Source organism: Stegodyphus dumicola, chromosome 1, assembly GCF_044657685.1.
Source record: "Stegodyphus dumicola isolate Sdum_Otavi_A_Nest chromosome 1, ASM4465768v1".
NCBI lineage: Eukaryota > Metazoa > Arthropoda > Arachnida > Araneae > Eresidae > Stegodyphus > Stegodyphus dumicola.
This window is the reverse complement of record NC_140768.1, coordinates 72955773-72982112: the sequence shown is the minus strand read 5'-3', so window position 1 is coordinate 72982112 and position 26340 is coordinate 72955773. Positions and strand designations below refer to the sequence as shown.

Genomic DNA, 26340 nt, shown 5'->3' with positions numbered 1-26340 from the left:
CTAAGAGGTATGCAAAAAACATGCGTTGAGAGTACGCTTTCAAGAAAAAGGCATTTTCTCTGAAAAGCTATAGATAGAGCATGCATTCTGTAACTAGTACTAGGTAGTCACTTATACAGTAAATTACTCAATATAAAGATCATTAACTCAACCACTTTTCAAGATCATTTTCCGAATATTGCGCTTTCAAATTTGTGAATATAGTTACAGAAATGGTTTTTAGAAGAAATAACTTTTTTTATGAAATTACGCTCTCATGTTTTCTTGAATAATATAGCGTTGCTTGTCTGATAAATAGTTTTTATAATTAAAAATATTTGTTCTTTTGCTTTGAACCCATCTCCTTTCTTATACGAAATTAAAATTCTAGAGAGGAAACAAAAATGACCTTGACATCCCCATACTGATTTATGATGATATGTTATAAAGAAGATGTCTACAGATAAGTAAGAATGAGTAACATGAATTTTCTGTGCAGTTTTATGATTTGTTTTACATAACGTATATTCCCCCACAAATTTCTGACGCAGCTTAAAATAACTTTTCACGGGCTAATTTAAATTACAATACACCCCCCTCTATTTACATTAGGCGAGACTTAATACAACTTCAAAGTTAGGTACATGCGCAAAAGTCGTAACGCTCAAACTAAAATTTACTAATTACTAATTCCGTATACTGTTCTTCAATTTTCGGCCCATGCAAAAAATAATTTTATTTTATGATAACTAATTACTAGGACACGCATTCTTGTTTATACATCACTATGGTAGCGAAATGCACCGCAAAATTCCGTATAGCTCATGACATATTGAGACAATGGATGAAGAGTAAGCGTAAGCAACACACGTTAACACAGAAGAGCCACGAAATTTAAAGCGCATTTCAGCAAAGCTTTATTTATAGAGTTAGATTTCTTTGCTTAAATTTTGGATTGCAATTGGGTAAAAAATATCCGCAATGCTTCTCTTACATAATGGCGTAATGAAGATTAATTTTCAGCTCACGCAGTTTAGATTCTAGGAAGAAGACTTTGCTAAATTGAAATGAAGAATTAAAAGGACTACAGCCAAATTGAAGTTAGTAGTTTTCTCTCCTATTTTATATCTTAAATTCACACCCACACATTCCACAATTTATTTATCTACTCAATTCTTTATTGGATGTGATACATCCTTATGGATGTATTTATTTTACGTATGCATTTGTTTATTTGTACGGATGTATTTATTTTATTTACGGATGTATTTATTTATTTGCGTAAACCGCTACGCAAATTCTGGGTTTTTACACAGGGTTGAAATGAACTTCAAACTCAAGTTCCAACAGTAACATGAATTTTAATACGAGGAAAAGCTTAACAGTTGCATATCTTGGCAATATGGGGCGTGGATACATTTTGTCCCGTAATTTCAGAATTTTGTTACAGGAAAAATACTCTAGCACATTATAGACGAGGAATATCATTCTTAGCAGGCCAACATGCCCATCGCTCTATTTGCCTTCTGTAACTAATGATATTCTGTAACTAATGATAATAGAAGAATGATTACTAGTTTTCTTTTCTTAAGCATTGATCAGAAACGTATAATTTAAAAATTTCTGAAAAGACGGTAATAAAGATTTATTGAAGCATTTTTTAAATTAGGGTTTTGAGAGTACTTTTGTTACTTTAAGATAATTTCCGCCATATGTTGTCTTACTATGATGTTAACTGAGACTAGAGATTTATACAAATTTCATCGAAAATCAGCTTAATTTAAAACTAGAACTTAAACTTAATCGTGAATTTATAAAGCGTGTTTCGTGATACAATCGTGATGTTACACCAGCAGTGATAGAGAACTACCAATGCTTTGATGCAACTCGTTAAGTGTTAAATCATTATTCTACGTTGAACAGAAGTCTGATAGATCACCTTCATTTTAGCTGCAGTACTCACATATCATGGCTAATGAAGTTCATGTCAGATTTTACCTTTATGTCGTATCTTGCGTATACGTTGTTAAAGGCGTACCAAAAAGAAAATGAGCTAAACATTGGACATAACTTGTGTTGACTACCGTTTGGTGTTCATTACAAGAAGTATAAGTTAGTTTTCCCCAAAGAAACTGTACATAAAAAATCTGATTGTTTATATGGTTCCGCAGATCGAAGCTTTTAGTGACCAAAACGCTCATTATGTTCGAATAAATGAAATAGAAATATTTTATAATATTACGTAAATGCTTTCGAACGAATTTTCTGATTCAGACTACTTACCAGCGCCTGTTTTTTAATCGACTTTGAAAAGATTTTGAACCTTTTTTGAGAAACACTAACAAACAAAAATTACTCTTTTTTTTTTTTCAGGAAGCAACACGAATCATTATCATTGTAACTAGCCATCTGAAACTAATTGCTAACATCCAAGCAAATTTTGCGCATTTAGAAATGGAACAAATTCTGCATTTAATTTGCTAAAGATTATGAATTTTTAACTAATTGTATATATTTTATTTCAGAGACTAAACACAAAGCTAGACTTTGTATTTCTTTCTTATTAACATTCTACGACTTCGTTTGAGAAAGTTGCTAATCGAGAATCCAATTAGAAAAAATATTAAAAGATATAGTCAATAAGAAAATAACAACGTCTTTAATCGTATAATTCTGAATCTGAAGTTGTTTCACTTTGTTACTTACACCAAAGTTATATGTGATATATGAAAGCAATAACTGAAAACACAAATAAACAAATAAATAAACAAATTTACACTTTTCAAGAAATAACTGCACATATGACAAATAATACTAAAGAATAAAATAAAAAATAGTGTATAAAAGACTGAAAATTTTATTACTAAAATTAGTTGAGATTATTTTAAAACTGACTTACGGCTTTTTTATTTCATTCTTAGCATTACAGTATTTCTTGTTATAAATTCTGGTAGTAATTACATTATTTTATTTTTTAAATCCTGCAGTCTTTTCTTGTTTGCAGCAGCTTTTTATATTCTTGAAAAGATTGTTTTTATTATTATTTTTCAATGATTAATTACTTGAAATCGACTATAAAAAATACTTACTTTATACTGCTCACATGTGTTTATGTGTATAACAAAATTTTTTACATAACCAGAAAAATTATCTTTCACGCAGAAAATTAATTTTATAGCTTTATATGACGGGAGATTGTGAAAAACACGATCTCAGCTTAAAAAAGGCGCCATCTACATGAGACAAGTTTAACTAAAGTGCTTCAAACATTTTCAATAAATTTATTAATTCATATAGAAAAATCAATCTTTATAACTTTTGTTTCAATTACTTACAAAATGAATAAATTGTTCATGTAAGTTATGTTTAAATTTCTAAGGTAAGATATTCAATGTTTCTCATGTAATATGAGCATAAACTCAGAAATATCCTTTAACACATAAAATAAGTATTTGCATCACCTATACGTTTAATATGTGTCTTATAACTATGCGTGAATTTTAATGAAATATGAAGCTCAATAAGTATTAAATCTTAAGAATATGAAGCGCCTTACGTATTACTATTCCTTCGGTCAGAGACGACTGTGCAATGATTCCTTATTTAATATAAAGCATGTACGAATGAACGAATGACGAACGCTATAAGAAGAAGAAATCATTACTTAAATTACTAAGGTAACACTCATTCTTGATAATTTTATAGGATAGATCTATGCGCATGAAGTAGTAAATTCTAGAAAGTCACATTAAACTTTTAAAATTCGGATAGTTACTATGTAAGGAACATAAACTACCAAATGTCGGAGAAAGGAATGTTAAAAAAGCACGACACTTATGTTCGAAACTAATGATTTCTTTGCATTATGATTTACATAGCTGGAAGGATTCAGTAAAAACGTATTAGTACAGCCCCAATGTGAAAGCCATTTGTAGTTCAAAATATATCTAGGTCATACTTTACGTCATTCAACACATTCAAAATCATCATGTTAGCGGTCCTATTGTTTTATCGTCTGCCGCCCAGCCGGCAGAGTGGTTAGTGACCTGACCGCCATATACCGATGGTCCCGGGTTCGCATCCCAGAGAAGGCACTCTTGTCTGTAAGCGTATAATGTCTGTGCAGTAAGGAGGCATTCAAAATGTGTCAAGACCTGAAAGTCCTTTCAAGAGGCTGATAGTAGGGGAAGAGGGGTGGAAGACTCTCGGACCGCTTACTATGGGTGCCTTCGCTCAACATTAGGGCGGAACTGTACAATTAATGAGGTGGAATTATTTTTGTGCAACCAATTGCGTATTTCTAGTGTTACTCCCATTTCTACCAGAATCTATCGTCTCTATAATTCCGCCAGGCAAATCGACGTTAACGGCGACAGGCATTTGATAAACTGTTTCCTTCAAAATCTCTATAGAAAGAAATCTAGTGTTCGGTGAATGCCAGATGTTGTGCCTGGTACTCATATACCTTAATCTTAAAAGTAAATAGCTCTCTCTATGGGGAGGAACATTTTACCTGGAGAGTGGCTTTCGATGGACGAAACCGAATATTTAGTTGAGCGAATTATACAATGAGCAAGTCTGTTCTTGTTAACATAGTTTTTTTTTTTAATACAAAGTGTATATATTCTACTAAGTGAGTTGTAAATAGATAGAATGATTAAGCAGGATGCTATTAACTGTGTACAAGATGCAGCACTAGCCAAATGTATCTTTCACTAAAGAAATAAGTCTGAATGGCTCAAGTCCGATCAGCAGAAGTTTTTTCTTTCGTAAATGAAGAATTTTTATTTAAACAGGCATTTATATAGAGGTTTACCGTTACTTATACTCTCGTAATTTCAAAACATCAACTGCCAGGGCTTTAATTTTGACTGTTGTGTCAAAAGAATTAGTTTGATTCTTAAATTCATTATTAACAATTAAGCATACATCACACAAAGAGTATTACGCTTCATAAAACACATATCACGTATTCCACTTCCCATTACAGTAATATGTAACATATTAGTTACATCAATGGTAGGGATTACATCCATGAATAATTTATTCAAAGTATAAGCAGAAGCTATCAATTAATCAGTTAGTATTTCACAAATAAAAGTATACATAGGAACGTCTTCTTTTCCAATCACCACTCACTTTAATCAATACACCACTAAGGTTACATAACTTAAGTAAGTTTAATGAATAAGATGGAATTCAAGTACAAAATTTTTAACTTAATCGTTTAAGATTGTTTCTGGGCCTCTGGATGCATTTGCTCGTTTTCCTAATATTTCAAAATTCTAAAACAAATTCCGGGGATACCTTGTATAACTATGAAGAAGGTTCTATCTCCTTCTTTCTCAGATCATGACATTATCTTTTGATCTTACATTTGCTTCTTTTTTTCAAGTTGTAACATTCTGCTTCATATTCGCCTAGTGTGACTATAAATTCGTCTATGTTTGTAATTTTCTGTAGCGTGTCTACGAAATGAACACACATCGTTTTCTGTACTTGACGTTTAATTAATTGGTACCTATAATTTCGTATAGACTATCACAGGTTTTTACATCTAAATATGTAGATATATTAGGATTTTTTATGCTGGAGAAGTGACTCGAAGCTCTCGAATACGCACCGAGCGAGCTGACAATTACACCACGAAGGCATGCTAAGAACGCGGGAGAAATACCTTATAAATCTTGTATCCATTCCTCGAAGATGTTCATTTCAAAGCCGAAATCACGCCAAGATGTAGAAACTTTTTCCTTATGCAAAATAAAGTTTTGTCTTAATAGCTCTGGATTTAGTTTCAAGAGTTTATTTTTTTAAAAATTTAAGTTATTAAGAATTTTTTACCGCATGAGCTGTTGGAACGGCTTATGAAGCAATTAACTCAAAATAACTAACAGGAGCAGTTCTGACCAGAATATGTCTCGTTTTTCTTCTTGTTTGTTCATTTTCTTGATCTGCTCGTCAAACAGCTTTAAATAAAATGCTGATATCCCCAATTCCATCATATCAGGTCATTAGCTTTTTGTATGCCAATAGTGTTATTATTTTTAAGAATTTCAGAAAAACTGGCATTTTCCTTAAACTCAGATTCTAATTATAGCTTTCTTGACTCAAACACACGCTGCGAATTTGCCAATTTAATTTTCTTCTTCTGTGTTTTTACTAATTTGATTTTAATCTCATTGACAACTGAATTGAATAAACTTCTATTTAAGCTAATTGTAATTCTTCATTATAACTTTTCACTTAAATAATTGTACTGCGTAAATGAATTTTTTTAATTAATCTGCATAAATGAATCTGCATGAACGAAATATCTTGTAGTTTGTGGAATAATTAAATCCAACTGATAATTTGGGGGAGCTTTATGTTCATAAAATTGATTTAATTGCATTCAAAAAGGCAAATAAAACCATTTTACAAGCTTCCGCTGTATAAGATATTTTAACAAAAAAAAAAAAAAAAAAAAAAAAAAAAATTCTTATTCTTAATTTAAAGCTTGTTTCACAGGTATCGTTCATTTTGATAAGTATTCTTTAACCACTGTCTGACATCATTTTATGTGAAGTCGACCTCTGCTTGAACTAATATTTGACTTCAGTTTTAAAATTTGATACCTGTGGAACTGTAGTTAGAGTTTCGTAACAGTTTTTCCTGAACTAAAAGAAAGAAAAGGAATTTGTTTGGTTTTTAATGGTTTTCTTTATTTTATTTGAGAGTTAATTGTCCCGATATCATTTGCCATACTTTACTTTTGAAGATTATGTAGTTAACTGTCACCAAGAAATTTTCGCTACCATGTTTGGAATCTTTAGATTTAATTTTTTTCAAGTTAGTATCAAATATTTTTCATATTCATGAAGTAAAATGTGTTAGTAACTTTTTTACTTCTCTTTGAAAATTTACTCATTTTAGTCTGGAAATTTCACTCTAACAACCTGTTAGAATATTCTACCTGAATTTCATTCATTCAATCGATTCTCCAGAAAAAAACTTTAAAAAGGAATAAGTACTTAAAATAAATCAGGCAATCGCCCTCAGGACGAAAACTAGGCGCATTTCGGACGTTTTCTTTCTTAAAATAGAAAATTCAGTGTTGCCAAACCATGAAAAATAAATTTAATGAAAAATGCGTTTACACAACCGTTGATCTGCTAGCGACATAACCTAACTCGAAAATTATTCTTTAGTACTGTAACATGGGAAGAAAATTGCCTCCGAAAACAATGATGCGACAATTAGCTTGAATATACATCGGTTCTCAAAATTAAGGAAAAATCACAAAAATACCAGTAATACGTTCAAAAAGAAGTCAATTCGTATAAAATGTGAATATGTAGTCAAATAACAGTTGCAGAGTAAAACAAAAAATGCAAATTAGTGCCTTTGCTATCGGAATACGTTATCTGCGACAAGCATAAAGTTGTATGTTTGAGAGCAAGCCTGCAAATTTCGAGGTGATAAGAAATCTAAGAAAGCCATTTCGTAACAATGATCGTCAGGCATCATTTGCTCAAAGAACTGGGATTTTAGAGCTATTGGGAGACTAGAGACAAGACAAAGTCAGACAGAAATGGCTGGATGGGTAAATGTGAGTCATTCTGTAGTTCATACACTTTGACAACAATGTCTAACCAAGGATTCGTCACCCAGGTTGTTCAGATAAGGACGGCCAAACTCTACGACGAAGCACCGATGGCCGATAAATATTGTTATGCGCATGAAGCACCTACGATTAAACTCAGATTCTCCCTTGCTGCGGCCACCGGAAGGTTGGTGTTAACATCAACCGTGCGTAGAAAGCTTACCGTAGGAGGTCTGTAAGCGAGGCAACTTGCTTTATGCGTGCCGCTCACGCCACGTCATAGATGGAAAAAGTCTGAGGTGGGTACGTCAAAATGTCTGCTCGATGGCTGATCAGTGGGGACCTGTTCTCTTTACGGATTAATCCAAGTTTACCTTAAGAGCTAAAGTTGGCGTTATTTAATTTCGAGAGAACTTCGAACTCGTTTTCATCCATCAGACATCCATGAATGGCATGCATAAGGAGGAGGCGGTGCCTGTGTTTGGAGTGATATCTCTTTGGGTAGACGAACAGACTCCATGTCTTTACATGTGGAACCATAAATACTCAAGCCTATACAGATGGCATCCTTGATGCTATTGTGCGGTCATATGCCGGGCAATAGGTGATGATTTCCTATTACAGGACGACAATGCTAGACTGCACAGGAGTCGCATCGTGGATGATCATCTTCAGCAGCAAACAATTCAGCGCATAAAGTGGCTAGCTCTATCATCAGAACTGAATCCTATCTGGTGTGTTTTGGGATGCTTTAGAAAGTCGTGTAGCTGCTCTCAATCTTCCTCTTGAGACCCTTGCCACGCTTGGAACTGCTTCGTAAGAGCAGAGGCTCTCACTTCCAACGGAACTGATTGACCGCATAACTGACAGCGCTGTGCATTGCTCTATTTGCTGTATTGTTTTATTCAGCAACAACAATATTTCCCTAAATTAATTGCTCTTATTCAAATTATGTTTAAAATCTTTAAGAAAATTTACGAGATATCTGCCGTTCTGAATACAGATCCATAAATGCTGTGCTTAATACAAGTGCGCATAGTATGATGTTTCTTCATACTGACATTGATCAACATCCTTCAGATGTCTTACAAACCTTCAATAAATTTTATTGTCTAGATAGATCTATGCAATCAGTTTTTACAGTATGGCTTCTTTATTTCCACTGGCTCTCAAACCTTTCGTCCTTAAAAAGTGAGTTAGAGGTAGTTATTTTTGCTTGAAAAGGAGAACAAGAAAGCTGCGTCTCATTTGATGTGAACTGTTGCTTATGCAAATGGTTTTCCACATATTTGAAATTTGAAACTACGTTTTTAAATTCGATGCTTTAATTATAAAATATTTAATATAATACAGTGCTTTTAACATTTGCTGCAGTTTACATAGAGCAGTTTAAATCAACATTTCAGATTTCATTTTCCTTTTTCAGTTACTAATTAAATTGACTGCTGCACTTCTCAACTCCTTTATTTGAAGTTTTAAACTTTTCCTAATTTGTTTTGCTCTAATCAGCTTTAACATGTTTAGACAGTCAGATAATTAACAGCGCCAGGAAAATAAAAGCTGAATAAGATGTTCTTGCACAGAACTTTATGTATTATTATGCTCCTTGTGCTCGTTTTAAGAACGGAAACCTCTTTTGAGATACATTATTGTTGTCATAGACCTTCGCATTTTAGTTGATTCGTTTAAAATAATGAGGCTCTGGACTCCACCTTCGTTTCACATATTTATTAGAGTGCCTACATCATGAAGTAAACCTATTAGTGTAAAAAAATCATTAGAAGATTTAACGTGATTAATAATGACATCAGTGACGGGTTTGACATTTTTATTTAACATAAATCACCAAAGCAATTAACCGCTTTTCGAAGACAAATTTCATAATAGAATGCCGCACCTTGTTTGTCTATGAAACACGCTTAAAATGATGGACGAGGTAAATGAAGCGATATCAGTTTCTCAGAGTTCTATATTAAAGCCTTCAAGCTGGACTCTTTAATTCCTCTTTCAAAGATTGGTTTGGTCGTAAAAATCGTGTTGTTAATAGATTTTCCATCTTACTTACTTAAACATCATTATCCACCTTATAATATCAAACGTCATACCTAAGCTATCTAATGGTTTAAGAAATTTCTACGTACGAGTAATATTTCCACCATCCAATATTCATCAATGGTTAGTTGATAAATTAAGCTACTGCATTTTATTTTGTCATCTTTCTTCCTTGCATTTCTAATACACTACACATATTTAGGTTTGTAGTTCGTTCATTCTTTACATTTATGCATATCCACCGACTAAACATTCGATTATGCTATGTTGCACATCTTTTGTTAATCTTTTCTTCAGATATTAGAGATAGTTTTCAGCTGATGATCTGCCTAAAATGAACGAAAAAAAAATGTTTACGATTTTAAATTTGACCTTTAGTTTAATGGAGCGACTAAATATCCTCTTTCTAATACTTCATTACTATAGCAGCGCAGTCGATTCACATCATGTATCACTAAGGCCCGATCTATTGCAGATGTGTATACCTTCGCCCACATGCTAATTCAGATATTTATGAGAGGTGTTGCAGATTTTAAGTACAAAGATGGAATTCTCATTTAATTATGAGTGGACAATTACATAGAGACTTGGGCAATAAGTGTGATACTTAAGAAATTTGTTTCGTTGTTTGTCTGCCGGAGGACTCCTCAACGCGTTTTGAAATATGATCAGTATGCCAGGCTGCTTACTGAAGCATCTAATTTCAAACATCCTCTTACAAGCTTTGTCATTGTAAACAAACCAAGAAATACTACTATAGAAACAACTGGCTACAGTAGAAGAATTCTTTGCAGATTTTTGGTATAAAGTGACAATAATAGCTATTTGCTCAGATAAACTATTGTCAGTGCTTCAAATTTAGACGGGCTTAAATATTTTGTACGATCCGAGCTGCTTTAAAACTTGTTAAAGCTGTATATGTAATATCCTTGAGCAATTAATATAGAAAAGTTACTAAGATATTAAATCTGCGTAATACATCTGATATACAAGCTCATGTGTTGCAAGGGACGTTTCAAGAGACTTGCTAAAGCCAATAAATAAGGCTCAATATAGCTATGTTGCTATGGCTCGTGATTTCAGGAGATTTATGGCAAGGAGGGTCTCAGCTCGATCAGGATTTCAAGGGTCACTTATTTTAAGATTCAGGATTTGCTTATAATTTTTTTAAAATTAATTCATGATTTGAAGATCTTTTGGAAGGCGAAGCCTCTAGCTAATGCGAATAGTTCTACTCTGGCCTTCGCTCTGACTGCCGGAATAGTCACAAAAGTAAAATAAGAGAAATTTCTGGAGAAACTAGTTAATACAAAACAGTCAAAAGACAACATAGCAAACAGTAAAATACTATTTTTAAAATGCATATCCTCGAAAATATTTCGAAATTCGGAGAAAGTGCGCATAGGTATTTGAAAGAAAAAAGGAAGGCAGAGAGGCAAGCACTTCTATCAAGACATGTTACGCTTTAAAGGACTATAGAACAAAAATATAATAAAAGACTACATTTGGGAATCAATTCATGAAAATAGTTTGGTTTTGTTTAGTTTATATGTTTACGGCAAAGCTTCAAGGGCTATCTGCTTTCGTGTAGGACTATCTAAGGGAAACTGGTTCGCATACACGTTACCCACGGAGAAAACCACGAAAACGCCCCTGCAGCCGGCCAATACGCGGGATTCGAACCTCGCACCGAACTACCAGTATTCATCGACTACCGCTCCGTTTCTGGTGGGCCTAGTACATAAATGTCTCTTTTAGTAAAAATTGAAAGTTCTAAGTATATCTTAAGATCCTATTCATTACTAGAAAAATGTCAATGGTAAAGTTTGTAAGATTCGTCGTGCTAAGTGATTTGCATTTGTCTTTGTCATTATACTTAATACATTTTCCAAAATTACTATATTTTTCTTTCTCGGCATATTTACTCAATATTATCTGATATTTGTTTCATGAACTAATGATGAATTAACGAAAACCTTCTCCTTGGTCACAAAAGTGCCTTAGTCACAATTATTTCCTCTAATTCTCTATAAATTTCTCAAACTTGTTCTAATTCGTGCTTGCATAAGCAAAGGGTTAGTTTCCATAAAAGGGTTTGAAAACTACAAATAATGCAATAAAACGTAATCTACAGTTTAAAAGGTGTTAAACGAACAACGTAAGGCGAATTTTATTTTTATACTACTTGGCAGAATATCGGACCTGAAACGACAGTTGAAGGTTTCAAAAAATGTAGCATTTCCATTAATTTAGATGGGTCTTTTGTGTTTTTTTGTCTGAGAGCGTGAACGAGCATACTGACGATATCGATGCGACATCAAAGAGTTCTGATTTTGAAAACAGGTCAGATTCTGAATTAACATTTGCTTTTTTTTATTTTTCTTCTTGTTACTTCCCTAATAATATCTAATATTGTTTTACGTTACTTTATTTTATTGATATGAATGTAACCTGTGTTATTACTTAGCATTAAAAAATACTTATCTGTTTGAATTTTATTTTATTTGAATTATTTTATGAAACATTTAAATTCGGATTGATATTTTTCTGAATAACTATCTGAAAAATTTTTGCGTCCCGTTAGATTCGGGCTAATAAGATATTAATAGCCCTAAACATAAATATTTACAGTACTGCTAGAAGCTCTTTGATTTTGATCTGCAAAACATTTCAGCTTTCCGATACCAGGAATACGTTTTTTTCATCGACTAATTAACACTTAACGTAGTAACGTCGTTCCAAACTTGTGCAACAAAAATTCGCTTGTAGAGACATTGGGTACTTTCGAAGCAGGAGAGATGAAAAATGAGCTACGCCCTCGCGGGGACCCGAAACACGAACCTCTCGACTCAAGATCCGTACAGGAATTAAATTTAGGTTGCATAATGCGTGTGATTTATTTCGTTTTATATATTCAGGCAGCTGATTTCTCTAGCACTCCACGTGCCTTCCATATCGTTTCTTCCATATCCATATCGAATTTCATAAATCACTTGTTTAGCTGGATTTCATCCATGAAGCGGATCAGCAGTTTTGGAACCATTGGTGTAGAGGAAATTTTTTTAATAACTGTAGAATTTGTTAATTTTATGTTGATAAATATTATGGTTTAATTAATGATCAATAATGAATCTTCATCTTATTGTTCTAAAAATTAATTTTTAAACAATCGTAGCTGGACTAGTAGTTAGGCTAGACTATCGGAGCTAGAATTTTGTATTTTCAATCTGTTCAATCTATTCTGTATTCGCTGCTGTCTTTATATTCCTATACAAATAGCCCAAGCGGATTTTGAGAAAGTCCTTTTTATCTACTTAGTGAGGCATTCGACAAGATATATATGATAAAAATACATTTCAGACATCTTATTTACAGGAGATCTTTCATATGTTCAAGACCTTCTGATTTTTTTTTATCTCCTTTCGAATATTCTGAAATGCAATTCGCAGAAATGCATTCGTATTCATATTCCTCGTGCAAGTCTACATATATTCAAAAAATCTCTGCTTTGGAAGCTTACCCCTAAAAAGGAAAAGAAATGATAATAATAAAGGAATATGAACAACAAACACTACCTAGAAAAAATAATAATAATATCGCAATTTCGATCAAGAAATTTTCCAAGTCTTCTTTTCCATTCTTTACAGGAGAGCTTTCTATTTCTTCAGCATACATTGAAATGCAAGGCAAAATAAAGTAAGTAGGTAATGCAAGTACCGAATTCATATCTGTCGCTTAAAATACGGCAAAGCAATCTCCGGATCCTATTTTTTTGAAGACCCCGTAATAAAAGTAGCTCGCCTGATTCTGTTTTTCCTTTTTTACGTTTGGAGCTCGTCTTCCCGACTTAGAAATATGACGGATTTTCGCCAGGGTAGTAATGAAGGGAAAATTATAGGGAAATACGTACCAATACATAAGTAAGAAATTCGAAAGAAAGATTTTCTAGTTGAATGCACAATGACGTTTACGAGCACCTCTTTTTTAATACAGAACAATATCCATTCATAATTCCAGAATAAATTGAAATATCATTTGCCGCTTCACTAAAGTCAGATTTATTTCTGCTTTCATTTTCATGAGATGGTGAGGTTTTACTCTCTATCAACAAAAAACTCATGCCTCTTTGACCCAAATTGAACTGCACAGATTATAACAGAGAGAAAGGTAATGGCTTTCTTCAATGGAATTTAAGGGGCGTAATTGAGAAATCTTGCTCTCTAAAGTTTTATTTTTAAAGGCTACCTTTCTTAACTCATGGTTAATAAATTCAAATAGATGCTGCTGGAGCATAATCGAAATGAAATGAAAATGATCAGAAGGTACATTTCACATAGAAAGGAAAAAAAAGCAAATTTATACCCTCGTACATTTTAGGTCTGTGTTTATCTGTTATAACTCACTATCTCTGTGAAAATACTTAAATAATTTGTTTTATGAAAAAAATCAACAAACGTGTAAACATAAAAAAAGAGAGACTCTTTGTAAGATTATTTGCTTTCTCAAAGCAAAAAAGACATAAAAATAACCGAAATTATAGTTAATTAAAAAATGTCAAAATGTTGGGAAAATATTGATATAGCTTAAAAACAACTCTTATTCAGGTTGTAAAATTTCTAAACGTTAAGTCTTCTGTGCATTAGAAAATGACATTGTTTTTGAAATGACATGCTTTCAAACGTAAATAAAAAACAATAAGATTTTATACTTGGAATGCCTTAAGGGTAATGGTCTCAGATATTAATGTTTATTAGGCTGAATACATATCGTAGGTATTTTTTCTGAAATTAAGGCATATTTACGCTTATAAATGTGCATATTGAGTATGTCATATAATGTGTATAATGCGTATATCATGAATAAGTTTGTCAAATATGTGCTATGATTTATACTAATTTCAATTAGTGATTTTCAGTAATAATTTCGACATTTGCAGGTTTCTTAGATAAGTACTGCATCCTACGTAATATTTTAATAAAATTCAAAAATCAATCAGAGTAGTGTGGTCTTAAAACCTTCAGTGCCTCCGCATAGAAAATTCTCTTAACGCCGAATTTGGTATTTTCTGTTTCAATACAAAACCCACATTTTTTGTGTTATCAAAAATTGAAAACATTATATTCATTAGGATTTTTTAATGCGGGAGACGTGAAAAATGAGCAATGTCCTCGCCGGGACTCGAAACTTGACCTCTCGAATACGCGTTGAGTGTGCTGCCGTTATACCACGAAGGCATGCAGAAAGGAGGAAGAAAATGCCTTATGTACCCCCCTTTTAACGGGCGACAGGGGATAAGGGGATCCAGTTGACAAATCATAGGGGTAAAGAATCATCATCCACCTTTTAGTTTGAGCGCCACTGAAGAGTCATTAGGTAATTTTTGTTAAAGCAGGGGATGTGAAGAATGGACAGTGCCCTCTCCGGGACTCGAACCTGGACCTCTGGAATACGCGCCGTGTGTGCTACCGTTATACCACGAAGGCATGCAGAAAGGAGGGAGGAAACACCTTATAACGTCAATACAGTTTTATTAATATCCCATTAAATTTAAGGAATTATCAACACAATAATTAAGTTCAAAATAATGAATTTAGTAAATACTTGAATAAAACTTCTTTGCTTTGAAATATGAATATATTTTAAAAAACTTTGCACAAAATGTATTACTTTATAAAATGCTGCTTTAATCAAAGCTATGCTCATTACTTTAATTAATACCCCGATTCCTAATTTCAATTTGCTTTATAACACCAGCAAATATTTCTTCTTTAAATTAAATTTAATCAAGTTTCAAAACTAAAAAAAAAAAAAAAAAATAGCATAATAGTATTACATTATGTTTATTAATGTAACATCAGCAACCTACTCTCACCAATGTGATCATATATGACGATATTTGGGATAACAATTCTTCGTGAAAATAGGACTAGTCCGCATAATCTAATTTATTTGAATGATATAAAGAAATGTATTAAAGGTCTGCGTCTATGTCATAATAAACAAATTCAGTCTTTCTTATATATTTATATTAACCACTTTCATAATTACTCTCACTTAAGGGGAAAAAATGATGAAATCTTAAATAATCGTAACTTAGAATTTAAGTTATTCAAAAAATATAGTTTAAAGCTCTGAAAATAATTAAAGCCATTATTAATTATGCTTATTTAGTTTAACGAGAAAAAATGACATTATCTTCTGGTTTTCAGGAAATGATAAAATATTTAAAATTTAGATAAATACAAGGGATACAAAATTTTAAAAAAGACGAAAAATATATTAATTACTAGCAGCTTCACTGCCAGCCTTCGTCTGGCTTTTAAATGTACCAGAAAAATGGCTGAAGGGAACACCAAACGTTAAATTAAAAAACTGCGTAGAATTTTGCTCTGCAGAACAACTTCATACAAAAAAGTTATTACGTATAACAAAATTACAATGAAATAAGCAATATCCCTTAATAAAAATATTAATTATCCTAATAAAAAATTAACCAACTTCCCTAAAAAAAGTCACTCAAAACTTTTCAATATCTTAAAAACAGTGAAATGAGCAATAAATAACATAAAAGTAAAGTTTAATTAAATAACATAAAAGTAAAGTTTAATTAAATAACATAAAAGTAAAGTTTAATTAAATAACATAAATAACATAAAGGTAAAGTTTTGTCGATAAATACAAAAAACAAAAAATTCTGAAAAGCAAAGTGTAATTAATGATATTTTATCGTATATTTTCAAGAGAAAGAAATTATAACGAAATAAACTATATCCCTTAATACAAATATTAATTATCCTAACTAAAAAATTAACCAACTTTACATTGAAGAAAAAAAATCATGCAAAACTTTTCAATATCTTACAAACAGTAAAATAAGCAATAAATAACATGAAAGCAGGTCAAAAAACATATAATTCTGCGCAGAATTTTACTCTGTAGAATAACTTTATCAAAAAAAAAATCAAAAAAATGTATCATATATATGTAAGATATAACAAAATATGATAGCTGTTTCAAAAAAATAATTGACGACCTCAAATTTAACATTCTAAATTTGGTAATCTGCCCCTAAATTCATCTCTTCTCACAGGTTCCAGACTTTTCTATCTTATGTAACGTTTTAATGCAGATGCCTCTCGTCCAATCAAATTACATCTAAACCAAAACTGTGAACTGAAACTTCAGCCTTCTTGCTATGAAAGTACTATAAATTTCTCTTTTTACCGATTAGCTTTCCTGCTGGCAAGACGCTTATAAACCATGCTGCTGCTGCTTATGATAACGTTCTAATTCAAACTGCAATTTATGTATTCAAATATTATTAAGAAATATCTTATATGAAAAAGGATGATTTGATATGCATGGAAAAAATAAAGATTGTGATTTTTCAAGATATGTTGTGCTTAATTGCGTCATCATGCTTTCCTCTCTGCCACCTTCAAACCACAGTTTCATTACAATAATATGGCGCAGACGATTTTCGACCCTACAGGCGTGGAACTTCAGTGCAGTTTATTTATCGTTTAGCGAATGTAAAAAATAAAAAAGGTAACTAGTCATCTGAATTCCCAATCAAGCCACTACAGTCTTCTCTGTCATCTACGCAGTATAAGCTGTTGAGAGTTCCACAGCTTTCATCTACGCATTTTGAAATCATCACATATTTATAAAAAGTCAAGACAGGATTAATCTGGTGCAAATTTCCCCAATGTTCTTCGAACTCTGCTGCCCCAAACTTCCAGTGAATCACCAAATTCGTTTTCGGTGTGTGATTTAACGCATATTCAAAAAGTGCTTTGAAATCATCAAGTATCTGTGAGTTCAAAAGTGAAAAGTGTATTGAATCAAGGTCAACGCCGCAGCGTAGTGAAGTATGGTTAATGTTTCTTGCTCGCTTCGAATATTCGTGATGTTATGCATTTCCGATCATCGCGTAAAAAGAAAAACATCCTAAGTGCTTTAAGATAGCAACCTCAAGAGGGAAAGAGTGTTTTGTGCATATTTTGCGTGTTTCAGTGCTCTAAAGAATGTAATATTATGAGAAGTTATTAATGTGATAATGAAGTGGTATTAAGCTCCAAAATGAGTAAATTACGTTTAAAAAAAAATAAGAAGAAAAAACGTTGCGTTTGTGGGTTAGTATATTATGATTTATTGATGATAAAGTTTTGCTTAAGTCATTTTAAGATCAATGTTAATAATTCAAAAATATTATGATTTATTTAAAATGTAGTTTTGTATTTCTGAATTGGGAAAAAGAAATTATTGAATTTGGAAAAAATTAGGCATGTTATACTAGGGAAGGTTTCTAATGCGAATAATATTTTTGTACTATTGTTTAATTTTTTTTTTGAATTTTTACTGTATTTTAAGAATGAAATTATTGTTTGAAAATTTTAAATTCTAGGAATTTCTTTAATGTTTTTATGATAAACATTGGAGGCTCTCACCTTATGAAAAAAATACATTTTTTTAATCTAAATATTTTTATTTTTTCATATAATGGAGTGTGTTTTTAATATTCATATGGAATGACAGCAGTTCGGAAAAGGCCAGTTGCCTCTACAGAAGGAACGGAGGCCTTTTCTACAGTAACTGCTAATTTGGCAAATCTTTTGGCCACTGGTAAAGATTATTAAACACCAGTCTGCTCAACTGATAAACCAATATGATGGAAATGGTAGTATTTAGATAAAGTTGTGTGGAAATGGTAGTATTTAGATAAAGTTGTGGAGTCTTCAAGTTTTGTAAAGAATAAGTAAATTTTAAATGTCTTAATAATAGTGAAAAATTTACAATTGTGTTTATGAATGATGTTTTACAAAATTTTTATATATTAAAATACTTTCCATAAAAAACATAATTAAATAATATGAAAGTTGGCATCTTAATTTGTAATATAATAGAAATATTTTCAGCAGCAAAATTTTATTTGAACATTTAGTTTGTGAAAAAAAATTTGAACTTTTACCATGTGGAACTATCAAGAACTTTACAAAATTTCATTGACATTCTTACCTCAGAATTCTAAAATATGCTATTGTTTAAAAATAATATAGTGCTAAGATTCATAATTCAATTCAAAATTTTATGACATTCAGTCAAATGTCAAAATTGAATCAAAATATCGGTCAAAATTTTATGACAATAATTTTTTGTTTAAAAGTTAATATGTTTGTATTTCAGAATGATATCTTTCACATTTGCTGCTGTAATGCTTGTTCTTCCATCCTGCTCACCCAACTTTTCTTTTGAAGGAGGGGATATGTAAGTAACAAAATATGATAGCTGTTTCAAAAAAAAAATAATTGACGACCTCAAAATTAACATTCTAAATTTGGTAATCTGCCCCTAAATTCATCTCTTCTCACAGGTTCCAGACTTTTCTATCTTATGTAACGTTTTAATGCAGATGCCTCTCGTCCAATCAAATTGCATCTAAACCAAAAGTGTGAACTGAAACTTCAGCCTTCTTGCTATGAAAGTACTATAACCTTTCCCTTTTTGCCAAATAGCTTTCCTGCTGGCAAGACGCTTATAAATCGTGCTTCTGCTTACGATAACGTTTTAATTCAAACTGAAATTTATGTATTCAAATATTATTAAGAAATATCTTATATGAAAAAGGATGATTTGATATGCATGGAAAAAATAAAGATTGTGATTTTTCAAGATATGTTGTGCTAAATTGCGTCATCATGCTTTCCACTCTGCCACCTTCAAACCACAGATATAAATGACAATGAAATATGTCAATCTCTTATAAACAGTGACATAAGAAATACGACGAAAAATTGCTGCTAAACCCATATTTCTAAAAGAATGAGACTATTAAAAAAATGATGCGATTTCATCAAAAATCTATAAACAACAATAAGACAGGAAAATTGTTGCCAAAATCACATTTTGAAAGATGTGAGAAGTGTACTCGGAAGCTTCATTTAAAATTTTTTTTTAAAAATACAAAATATTATCATTTTTCCAAAATTTGTTCTGTAAAAGTAGTCGCAAGGATTAAAGTTTCACGTGTCCAAAAATTAAAGAAAAATAAACTTTTTTAGAAAAAATCCCGTTGAAAAGGTGTTAAGCTTCCTTTGATAAATAAATTCGTATTTAATCGATTTATTAAAACACGAAATTATTTTAACTTCGTAGAGTAGCTAAGTGCCTACGTTTCAGGACGATGTGAAAATGTAGTGTGTAGAATAAAATCTCGCTTTCCTACAGCCCATTGTGTCTCAAAATGACGCGATTTCGTCACAAAACCAAAAATAAAAAAAAAAAAAAAAATAAAATAAAAAATCTAATTCGAATTTCGAAAATATCGCTTCGAGGTACACTGGCTCTTGTCTAGATGCACCTATGTACCAAATTCGTAGCCGTGGGTCTATTAACTTACGCGCAGCGCGAACGAAAGACACACAGACAGATTCTTTCTTTTAATATGTAGAGATTAAGCTTATTTTTCTGCATAAACCAATATGTAACACAAGGACATAATAACGACGTTTAGACAACTGTTGGAAAAAGGTTGAGTTCTGCGAACATTTAGGCGTCGTTACGATTTCGTGATACGATGCTTTCACAACCAAAATATAACGTGATAAAGACACAATAACGACGTCTATTCAACATAAACCTTATTTGCAAAGACGTAGTAAACACGTCCTTGCAACGGTTGCAAAACAGTGGAGTGTCGCGGATATCTCTGGGCGTCTTAAATATGACATATTGCAACGTTTTTGCAACGACATCCGCGACCAACGACGTTGCCGTGCTACTTGGGGTTAGGTCTGAAAACCGTCGACATGGAGAAATATAGATTTATTGACAATTAATTTAAAAAATCTTTTCAAAAATTCACGATAAATAAATTACACAACCGATTCAAACTTTCATTAACATGAAGTTAAAATTAAACTCATTAAAGACTTTTTCACATAGTTTATAAATACTCAAGATTTGCCAATGCGGCAAACATCTCTTTCTCACAGAGAAGATTTATTCGAACATAATCCAAAGCTAGTTAATATTAAAGCTGGATGAAAACATTGATGATATACCTTTCAATAAAACTGCTATGCAACTCCGCAACTTCATATATCCACATTGAGCCCATATGCAAAGAATACCAACGAAAACTTGATAATAATTTCCATTTCATCACTTAACAGTAAAAGACAAAAAATTGAATCAACTTGAAACATTCATTATTTTAAAATGACATAAAAGGGTACTAAGGATAGTTCATGAATGTTCTGTTATGAGATCAGTTCTTCGGAAAGGAATTATTAACTTTTTTCCCTTACCACACTAGTATCCAGCAGCAGCTTCAAAGAGATGTTCCTGAAATAAAATTTAAAATGTAATATTAAAGTTTCATGCTGGAAAGCAAGTTAACTTTATGTTGTCCCTGTACATTCTTTGAAAACATGAAGTTAGACATATTTTAATGCAGCAATCAATAGTAATACCGAAGAAAGTGGTCTTCAGAATCTTCAAATGTCGTTTAGCAGATTCCCTGCTTTCCTAATTACTTAATTACCTGGTGTGTTTCATGATACTGTTTATTTGGATGATCACAGTTATGTGTAGATCGTGTCCTTTTATGATCTAAATTAACATCACATGCGGCGTACTGAAATTGCAGCAAAAGTGATGCATGAATAGACAATACTTTGTTCAAGATTAGGACTCGAAATATTTCCTCATGGCTAGTGTAACAGCTTTCATGCTATTCTTATAACAGTAAAAGTAATGTTACCACCGTTTATCCACAGAATGACTAAATGATAACCCGATCTCTTGTACCGTGTGATTTTGAAGCTATACTTCCCAGGCTTTTAACATGGGGTTATTTCTTTGCCAATGTGTTTTAAATAGGTGTCCCTGAAATAATAGCTTGCAAAAGAACATGCAGGATCATTCAGGAAACATTTCTTGAAAAATACTGTATTACACATTCGAGCACTCTTTATGGTAAATACTGTTTCTGATCTAAAAACAAAATTTCAAAATCGGCGATACTTTTCCGAGTGGTAAATTACTTACGCTGTGCGGCATGTTCATCAAATAAAACATTCCATGGGAGCCATATATCATATTATTTGTACTTAGTATGCTTGAATAAATTATTATTTGCTACTGGTTAGTTAATTAAGGAGTGGTGGGGATAAAAAGTAACCTCACAACATTTGCATAGGAGGCGTAAATACATGTAACATCTGTTTTCCCATCTTCTTAAAGCATATAAATGTTGCATCATTGAATAATTACTGAGACGAGTAGCATCCACGTCCAAAAATCTGAAGTTTGGTCTCTAACATCGCTGAAATTTCGGATAATAAACCATCCAATGGGAGATTCGGATAATAAACTCCATTCAATAATAAACCATCCAATGGGATCTAAGCAAAATGCCTTCCTTTCCTCACCCCCCAAAAAAGATTATTTGATTATTTTTTAAATAATAGTTAGAAGAAAGTTGATTAGCAGTAAAATTTAAAAGACCAAGACATTAACATTTGCAGTCAGCCCTGAAGGCAAAGAAAATTCATCAACAAGTTAGTAATAGCTTTTATTGCTAATCACTTCGGCTAAGAGAATTGAGAAATATAATTAGATAGACCATCATTACATCGTTTGCCAATTCGCGTACTATAAAATTCATTTATTAGAGAATTTTTATTAAAAAATTCATAACATTCAATTTCCTTGAAAAAATGTTTACTCTTTTTACTTTAATGACACATTTACTGAAAAAACGAAATATTTTAATTTTGTTAATTCTTACAATCTAAATATTAAACTTCAACAATATTCTTCAAAAATAAATGTAACAAAAATGTAACATATAAAAGGTATGAGCGGATCTTAAACGGATTCATAACTGATCAATAACTGCTACTGTGCCAGGAATTCGAAACAAACTTATCTATTCTATTAAGACATAATATATCAATACACATATTTAATTTCAATGTATCTGAAAATAAAATTACGCGCAGGAAAGAGGATTTGGATTTTCGTATGTTAATGATGACGAAATTAATTGAGTTATGACATTTAGACCAAAGATATCCGGCAGGATAATTTCTAGTAATTATTTAATTCTCTTACTCTAAATTCAAATGTATTCAGGCTTTACTCTATAACAATTCCGCTATTCTGTATTTTCAGGATATTTAACCTCTTCCGTATTCAGGCTTATTTGAATATTTATGTCGCATTTATTCAGTTAGGTACGACATCCAGATATTCCGTTCGGAATAGTTTCAAATCCATATGAATTCTCTTAATTAATTCCTTTTGGAAGAGATTCAGAAACATGCAAACATGTGTGCCAAAGATACTCAGCCACGTATAAATGTTACTAGAACTCTTTCAGAATGGCTTTAAACATATTTCTATTTCAAATACTTTCCTGATTAGAATAGACATAGGTACTTAATACCTACTAGAACGGGTTCAGATATTTTTCAGTGCAGACGTAAATGGTAAAACTGTGTGAAATTTTAGGCCGTGTTGTAATTTTGTTTGCATTTGAGCACATATCTGTAGCTTAGATATTTTAACCTATTATTAAACATTTGTAAGACTTTACAAAGTAAGTTAAACGGCGCTAGATGTTTTTTTTCGTGAGAAAAGTTAAAATAATAATTGTTCTTAAATTATTCAACTATGTTTCGTGAGTTCTAGGATACGTTCATCTTTCCTTAAGGAAAAACTAATAAATGAAATTTAACGTTTTTGAAGTTTCTGATATTGATAATCTGAATGAACAGTTTTGTTCTGCACTTTTTATGGAAAATTCTGAGAAGCAAAATGAGTGCAAGCTATGCGATTTGCAAAGCTATTGCATAGTAAATCTTCTAAAGAAGGATTGCTGAAAACAAAGCAGCAAATACGAATAACTAACTGTAAGATCAAGAACACTGTAATTACATCTTAAAGTATCTGAATTGTTCAAAACAATTGGTTATGACTTTTTAACGAGTTAAATTTACGAACAAGGATGACTGACTTCAATCCTGATTTGCGATCAAGGCAAAGTGAAAACATCCATGCATAACGTTGAAAGCTGATTACGTACTGAAAATTTTTAATTTAAAAACTAAACTTTAAAGAAAATTATAAATTTACCAATATTTCATCATTATCTACAATTATCATTGCCAGAATTGCCAAACAGTTGAAACAAAGAAGTCAGCGGTCCCGCTTCATTTGTAGATTTTATGAAATTTCTGTTGCGGATTCTGGAAAACGTAAGAGCCTGCCAGAGGGGATTTGCTGTTACACCTAAGAAGTAAGGCAAAATAATGTGATTTATAATTTTGGAAGTTCTTCAAGCTTATGTTTCAGTTAATGGCTGATATAGCTGTGCGATGTGAATTGTTGTTTCGTGTACGTGCATCTTAAACTAATCATTATTTTACTTTAAGCTAATTTAACCTATCAGATAAGTTGGGAAAAACGCGCTAAGTACTGAAATTATTGGTTGGTTAGCTGATTAAGGCTACCAATTAATGAAGGACTTTTCAAGGCAAAATTCTTTATATTTACATTTCATATCGGATAAAGCGAATTGAATATGAAAGGTAGGAGAAGATCGAGAATTATTGATTGAGAAAATTGTACCTGCCTTTCATATTATCTTTAAAGAAAAATGGCATGAAAATTCTTCAACATTAGAACTGTAGTAAATAAATAAACAAACAAAATTACCGATTTTTAGATAAATAAGAAAATAGGACATTTACGCATTGTTCAGTCTTATTTACAATGCATAAATGCTATTTAAGATTTTCCCCTTGAATAGGCTCCAAGAAATGTGTATCCTCCGGGCGTGCCTTTCCGGGGTGTGTGTCGTCCTGGTTATCCGACGTGGCCAGTAGCCTTGATTCTCTCCAGGGCTGTGCGGCGTTGTGATGTACGGAATCTTAACATGAAATATAGCTGTTGAAGACTATAATGCGAACAAGAATTGAGCATAGAGTTCGAGAAAGCATTTATATAAAGTATCAGATGGAGCTTCAGCCAAATACCTGCTGATCTAAATGAATTTGCCAAGTAGACTGTATTGTCAGAACGCAGAAGTCACATAAGTCAATCAACTGTTATTCATCATATATTTATTCTCACATCTCGTAGGCTGATATGCCCTGTTCATCGTTTTCGCAAACCTCAAGGAAAGCAGCCATCAAAACTTATCTTTTACTTACAACAAGAGGCTTCGTTGGTAAGCAAGCACGTTTTCTACTACCTATCACTTTCAACAATATCGAAACCCAAAGTAAAGTGAATAAATTATTAATAAAAAAATAATTGAAGTTAAAAAATGTGAGAAAGAAAAATATTTTCTGTAAATTAATTGATATTAGAAAAATTACAAATTAGATTGAAGTAATGTATAATAAAGACAATACGAAATAAAAAGGAAAATCAATTGTGACTAAATTTATGATATACCAAAGATTGAAAAAAATTGATTGAAAAAAAGCTTTTGAAAAATATTTTTCGAGAACAAATAAAATTGATTTTAGATTTTGGTGGCAATATATTTAAAACTTATCGAACTGAATGAATACAGCTCATAAATAATCTTTCGGAAGACAGAGCATTCCTAATTAAGAGATTTTTTCTTCATAATACTCAGATTTATCAAGTACCTGCAGAAACCTGCAGAACGTAAGGCATAATTCTGCCAATCATCAGTATTAGTTTTATTAACTGCTAGATCAGTGCTGAATTAATAGCAGACTTTTCTGCTGATATTGCAATTCAGTTACACAACAAAATGCTGAAACTCATCTCAGTTAGAGTTCCGGCAGATTCTTTTGGAAATTTCATTTCCCTCAAATATGCCGAATTTACTCAGGCTACTGTGTGTTCTGGCTAAATTTAAGCTCCAGTTTTTAACGAAACGTTAAATTTGGATTTACTCAAGCAGTTTTAAACATTTTAAGTTAAAGAAATTTTACACTAATGTGAATATTAATAAGTGATTAAATTAAAATTTTATTTGATAAAAAAAAGAAAGGAAACCTATAATGGCTGAGATTTTAACTTCAATCAAATTATTTCTTAAGGTTTTTTAAACTTCTAACATTTTTATAAAGCAGCGCTTTAACCTTTACGCCATATACGTACAATTCAATAGAAAACCGCAAAATTTTGAAAGCAGCATACATTTAGAATTTTCCATAGAGTGTGAAGCGTTGGCGTACAATTTTCTATTTTTTTCAGCCTTTTCTCAACTCAGCTGATGAATGTTCAATTTTCTTAGTTAGTTAACTTACAGATTTTTTCCTTTTTATTATTTAATAACTTTTTGTGTGTTTAACACTTTTAACAAATGTCACAATCTTCGAACTTATGCCACATAAAATTCATCACGAAAATTACAGTATGTTTAAAAACAACATATTGTTACGAATTGCCTAGCTGCCGCAAGATAGCGTCCCCGCAAAGCGGATTTAGGGTTCCCAGAAAATGGGAAGGAAATGAAGGATTGCCATATTTGGCGCGAAATCGCCCATTTGACAACAAAATGGGCGATATGCCATAAATGGAGCGAGAACAATCTGGAAGGAATTCTTACCGTTTTGCGCCGGAATGTTCTTGAAGGCAGGCCAATAGCTATATAATATCTGCCTGTACGTGGAGTAGCAGTTCATCATGGATATCTTTCAGTGCATTGAATTCAGTAGTAGTCTTGAGCTGCA

At 31.9% G+C, this 26340-nt stretch overlaps 1 pseudogene across 3 annotated transcripts in view; it reads left to right on the top strand.

The window, feature by feature from the left end:
• Positions 1-26340, top strand: part of LOC118183409 (glutamine-dependent NAD(+) synthetase pseudogene) — a 124423-nt pseudogene that overhangs the window by 20846 nt on the left and 77237 nt on the right. The window contains exons 1-2 of one of the 3 annotated variants that reach the window (XR_015040942.1): positions 16652-17751; positions 18803-19288. The exons of 1 other annotated variant lie outside the window; for it this stretch is intronic. The product of XR_015040942.1 is annotated as a glutamine-dependent NAD(+) synthetase pseudogene, transcript variant X4 (transcript). Of the gene's footprint in view, positions 1-16651; positions 17752-18802; positions 19289-26340 lie in introns of those variants that run through there. One more of the 3 variants, XR_004757237.2, reaches the window with a different exon arrangement.